We start from the raw sequence: 6,613 nt of genomic DNA on the forward strand, positions 1-6,613 counted from the left end.
TGTTTCAACAGCATGCTTCTGCGGTTACGATGCATCGGTTTATGCGACCTCTGAGGGCTTAAAATACCAGGAAGGCGAGCCAGGAAGCCGAGCCGAAGGCGCGTGTTCACCTCCGAGGCACAAACTTCATGCATCAGGGCTTATCTCAAGCATATTAAAATGCGCAGACAAATATTATGCCTTAAGGGCAAGTCTATGTCGCAAATAAAAAAAATGTAGCCCGTCGGTTATTCTGCCTAAATTCATTACAGCCAGCTCTCATTTTCAATGGACAGCTTATATTGCACTTTTCCTGATCTTCTATCGATGCCATTAGAAAAACTTCTTTTTGACAACGTTTTGTATTATAATTTCATTGCTTGATCTGTAAAGTGTCAAAAGTGAAGCCAGGAAGGGCGGTGGTGCTCTGTTTTGCGAGATTATGTTTACATATATATATATATATATATATATATATATATATATATATATATATATATATATATATACATATATATATTTACACGCACAAATACGGACAGTAAGGTATCCCCTCCCCACCCGGCGCCTAGCAATTAATAACAATATCCGTGCAAGGAACCTGAGGACGACCGTTATTTGTACTGGTCGAGTTAACTTTGAGTTCCAATACCTTTGAGCCCTCGTAATGTCGAAGTCATATTTACAGCGCATTTGTAAAGATACGCACCGTACACGCAGCTTCGCCAACGCGCGGTAAATGTTCGGTGTGCTTTCGGCGCAATATCAGCACACAGCTTTATGAGCACAGTTAAATTCCATTAGAGCAGCTCAGTTACTCTGAATAAACTAGACGCCGAATCACCACCAAAGAAAGCATTAAGCGAGAAGAAATCAGAACAAGACACGCCCTTTTTGTTTCCTCTGTCTCTTTCTTCTGCCGGTCGTTCGGCGTCTAGTTAATTGAGAGTAATTGTTCTAAATCGCCCAGCAATGAGTTCGGCTCAATTACACTGAGATCGTGAATATTCACGGTCGGTGTCAGCCCGTTTTCATTTTTATATTTTGCGTACTTTCCAGCAGTCACTTCGGCTACAACAACTGATTTGCAGTATCTCTGAAAGGCATATATGAAGCAAGCATCCATTAAAAGCTTTGAAGTGTCGTCCATCAAGGCTTACGACGACGATTTCTACACGCATGATAGACACGCAACGAAAGCCACATCAGTGCCGATTAGCCGGGTGCCGCCGACGCGTCCAGCAGTTCCAGCGGCCCGTTCTAGCGCGCTGCGCCGCGCGCCTTCAGTACCGAGCGACTGCAGCGCCGCCGCTACGGTCGACGCGGAAGGCATCAGGCGGCGAGGCGCGTTCACGCCACTCGATAGTTCTAGTACACTCTAGCCGCAGCGCCGTTGTTGCTACTGTGGGTCCCGCTTCCGCTCGGCTGCTACTAGTGTCGGCGGCCGCGCAGTAAAAGCGGGCAACGTTGGGTACGGCAGCAGTGACGTATGAGAGTCGTATTTTCAGGCGGGAGATTTGAAGCGCGCTAACGCGATGCGGACCACTAAAAACGTGATTTTATTTCAAAATAAGCACTTCCTTGGCACAAAAGCAGCACTACGAGGTTTCTGGACCGCTATTTCAACAATCAACGTCGACTTAATATTTGCCTTTAGTGTCCCCTAAGAACACTTCTTCGATTCCGTTCGCATCCTTATTAAGGTACCTTGCACAAACAGTAAGCTGCTCGATACCCGCAACATCCGTCGTTTCATCAGCAAGTACGGAGAAGCAGCCTGCAGCGTTTACTTTTGCGACTAGGCTTTCCTTGATGATTGCAGCAGAGATTTCTATAATGTGGTTTTGTACATATAAACTAAAATATGAGGCCTTATTTGGGCAACTTTCCAAATGCTTTTTTTTTTATCTGTGTCGCCACAATCCGCGCGTATGCGAAGCAGCTCTTTGAAGTTGCCTGTATTTGTAGAGGAGGCTGTGCTTGAATCCATGGGACCACTGTCTCTATGTCCACGGAGAGTCACACCTTGCCACCCGCAAAAGAGAACTGTCTCAACAATAGGCTGTAACTTCCTTCGGATCTCTCTTATTTGAATTTGCCTGCCATGGTCCAGCTGATCAACAACACTGGGCACACATCCTGAGAAGGTTTGAAGAAAACTATCGGCTACCAGATGAGCGTCAGTGTGATATTTAGTGACTTCATGTGCACCGAAGACTTCGAGGGCGTGCTTCCACTTTTGAAATGGATTGGATACGAGGGCCTTAGTGCGCGCATGTTGGCCCTTGCCAATCTCACTTCTGCTAAAAAGGACACACACTCGGCAAAACGCACCCTCTTGAAGCGCTGAGAAGCTAAGCCATCGGTACCTGTCCAGCCAAGCCACGTAAACATTCGTTTCTGCTTAAAATCGTTCATAGACTTAAACATATAGCATGGCGGAGGAATCCAAGGAGAAGCTAGCAGTTGATGTTTTGTGTCATCATCCACTTTTGAGCCATCTGTGTAGAGCCCGATATCAAACTTGCTTCTGCTAACATTTTGAGGGTCATAAAAAGATAAATAATTAAATAAATGATAATCAGGCTGAAGCCCAATAAATCCCACCACCCGGGTGACGCCGCTGGTTGGTGGTGTATGAGAGCACGAAAAATTTCAGGGGGGGCTGAAGCCCCATAAGCCCCCCCTCCCCTGGCTACGCCCCTGCTGGGCAGGTACGAAATATGTGCTCAAGTGTTCCTGGCACTTCACAGTGATCACAATTGGAACCAGTGCTGGGCATTATCGAAGATACATGTATCTTCGATACTATCTTAGATACTCTATGGGTATCTTGTATCTGTATCGCGATACGTCTTGCAAAACGAGTATCTGTATCTGTATTTCCGATACATTCAATAATGTATCGTGTATCTTAAGATACAAGATACTGCTATAGAAACACCACCATGCGAAACAATAAACGTCGACCGGAATTCCGGTTCTCAAGCTGATATTGCTGCCACTGAGCCACCTGAATAAAACTAACGACAGTAACATCCTTGTATATTTCCGCCAGAGCGCTCCAGCGAGCACAGATGATGATATTTAAGAGTCCCTATTGGTGGAGCAGAGTCAGGTGATGGCGCTCGAGCCATCGCGACAAAAACAAGCGTGCGAACGTCTACGCGCAGCCTACCTTTTTTTCTAGATGTTTTCTTTCTTTTTAGTTGTGTTGATGTCATGACACTTGTTCATAGACCCTGCACCCTGCTGCGTACTCCAATGCGTGCGGCGTCTTTTGCACAAATTCTGATGCCGCTATACTGTCGCCATCGAAGGTTGTCTTGCGTGATGCTTCGTTGCAATGTCTCAAGAATGCAAGAATGGGGCCGCTTGGCGTCTCGCGTCTTTCACACATCAGCGATTTGAAACATCTTCTGGGTGCAAGCTTGACTTGCATAGTACGATCAGATCGACTTACATGCAAAGGAGATTCTAACAACCGTCCCACTATCGGTGCTGACGTTAGATGCAATAGAACAAGCATTTACGTAACAGGAAATACTTTGACGTACTGTATCTTTGTTCTTCATGCTAAATTATTCAAGAAGTTCTTTTAATGATAATTTGATTGTTAGTACAAGTGCTTTCTTTGCTGTCTTCCGTTTTTTTTTTTTTTTGCATCCCATACATTACCTAGTCCTCTGCATAGTTTTTCGCCCGTCTGCTTATTGTAATACGTCTTTTGTAACCTGCTGCTAAAATACGTTCTCTGCTTTATTTCTATTTTTTAACTGTCTGCGAACGTGGTTTTATTTCATATTTCGCGGTCTTTCTCTAAAAGCCCGAAAATATTCACCACGCAGCATGTACGCTACCAAAAAAGTTGGGTAGTTGGCCCTAAAGTGAATATTAAAAACGTCGGAATGTCGCATAATTGACCTTATTTAATTAACCAGTTAAGCTTAGTACAAAACATACCATAACGAGTGCCACATAACGGCAAACCAAATACTTTTGGTTTCATTCAGCGGCGGTTAACCACTTGTTTTTTGAATATTGGGTTCTACTTACGTGAAACAAACTGTATACTTATTCACTTTGGTTGTTTAATACGGAACTACCTTGCTATTTGACTTGAATATATTCGTTTTCCTTTTTTTAGGTCTCCTTAAAGTATTCTTATTGTTACAAATCCGCAGGTAAGCAGAGCTAGAAGTGGCAATAGTGTGAATAGCAGTTAAAACCTGCGGCGTTTTGTGCCGCTATAGAATACGTCTGAGACGTTTCCTGGCGGCTCAGGTTCTCTCGGAGAACAAATGGTAAAATATTGCACGTCAGTGAATATGTTGCTAAAGAACGCTTTACACCAGCAGATAAGTAAAATATGAAAAATCACTGCAGTTTTATGTCCTCAATCAGTTGTGAGCGCCGACTATGTAGTTCATCGTCTTTACACGACGCGTCACAAACAATACCGCTACCAACGTTGTTGCTGCTGTACACCTGTCGGTGGATGCGGTATTACGAAAACAATACGCTTGCGAACAAGGTGAGACTGCACAGAGGTATTTGCGCCATCGTGCGGAGGCACTTGCAAGTAGATGGTAACCAGCTAGGTGGTCGCCAAGTAGGGCAGCGACATCAATAAACTGCAGAAGTGTGAAGCAAAAACAACAGCGCAGCAGTTAAAGAGCTGTCTTGTTAAGCAGCCAAACAAATCCCAATAAGTCGTTTAGAAATGAAACTAATACGCCTTGAGCAAGAAAGTTTGTATCTTGTGACACAAACAAGTATTTTGTTAAAATTAAACAAAGCTGGTAGCAGTTAAGAAATTTTCTTCAAGTAAACACATTTCTACATAGGTCTTTGCTGCTTCATTATAGAGATCTATAACAGCAAATTTGCAAATGTATCGAAGTATCTTAAGATACAATTGGGAAGTATCGTATCGGATACAATTATTCCGCGAGTATCTTGTATCGTATCGCGATACAATTTCAAAGTATCTTTGCCCAGCCCTGATTGGAACCGATGTCACTGCAGCCGATGTGCATTACGTACACACACACACACACACACACACACACACACATATATATATATATATATATATATATGAAGGAAAGAAGTGTTAATTTCAAGGGCTCGTTTTCTTTGTTATACACAATATTAATGAGAACTAACAGACAATAATGCCAAGGAAAGTATAGGGGATGTTTTTAGTAATAAATGTAAGGTAATTGTGAAGAAAGAAAAGTGGACGAAAAGATAGCTTGCCGCGGGCAGGGACCGAACCTGCGACCTTCGAATAACGCGTCCGATGCTCTACCAACTGAGCTACCGCGACGGCCATCCCCCCGTCCACTTTATAGGGTATATGCGTGCATTTAAACGTGGGAGCGTCAGTCAGCGCCGCCAGTAGCCATGACGGCGAGTGTGGAACACTCTTTTTCTGCCTGTTGGCGTTACGTAGCACGTGAACTTATTACGAGCTGGCAGCTGACCAATAATCCCTCGCTTACTACCTGAAAGCATCAAGTCTGCCAGAACGAGACCCTCGCTATGAATGAAGGAAAGAAGTGTTAATTTCAAGGGCTGGTTTTCTTTGTTATACACAATATTAATGAGAACTAACAGACAATAATGCGAAGGAAAGTATAGGGGATGTTTTTAGTAATAAATGTAAGGTAATTGTGAAGAAAGAAAAGTGGACGAAAAGATAGCTTGCCGCGGGCAGGGACCGAACCTGCGACCTTCAAATAACGCGTCCGATGCTCTACCAACTGAGCTACCGCGACGGCCATCGCCCCGTCCACTTTATAGGGTATATGTGTGCATTTAAACGTGGGAGCGTCAGTCAGCGCCGCCAGTAGCGCTCTATATATATACGAGAGAGAGAGTCGCTCAGTTGCTCAGCACGAGGTGTTTCGGTGTAGATACACAAAACAAAAGAAAGAAAAAGCAACGAAGAACGGAAGGAACAAAAGATGCAAGCTCATGTACTTATATTTAGGTGTGCTTTAATATTTTTCCGCCTCATTAATCGCAGTTAATGAAAAACATCGCAATAAAAACAAAAGGTTCCTTTTAATCGACCGAGTTTACGGCTGCGCTGCTTCACCGCAGCAACAGACAAAAAAATGTACACTTTACTGCCTTCATAAGGCTGAATTTTATTAATTGTATGTTCGAAAAGGGCCCATATGACTTCATTTGACAGCGCCATTCCGTGCCGGAGCGTGCAGATATGTGCAGACGACAAAGGTGAGAGATCATTTTGTGACGTCTCCGCAGCGCCGCTCGCAGCGTCACCAGTGGTCGCTTATGAATGCAAAACGCAGTAACTATTTAGATTAGTGCACCGCACTCAACTGTGTAGCTTGCCACGCGGGCTGGCTGAGTGAAAGTAATAACATTTGATGGCTACTCATAGCCATGGTCCCTACGCGTACTCTTTGCGACTCATTGTTTCTAGCAGTGTTCTGCAGCTACAATAATCTGATTTGCTGCAGATTAAAATTTGCAGTGCACATTATTATTCCTAATATTTTAATTGCTTTTGACACAAAACCAGCTAAAAAATTATGAAAGAGGTAAGTAAGGTTCGGAAACTTGCAAGACAAGCGAATGAAAAGCGGCGCTATCGTCG

Source organism: Rhipicephalus sanguineus, chromosome 1 (genome assembly GCF_013339695.2).
Source record: "Rhipicephalus sanguineus isolate Rsan-2018 chromosome 1, BIME_Rsan_1.4, whole genome shotgun sequence".
NCBI classification, from domain to species: Eukaryota; Metazoa; Arthropoda; class Arachnida; order Ixodida; family Ixodidae; genus Rhipicephalus; species Rhipicephalus sanguineus.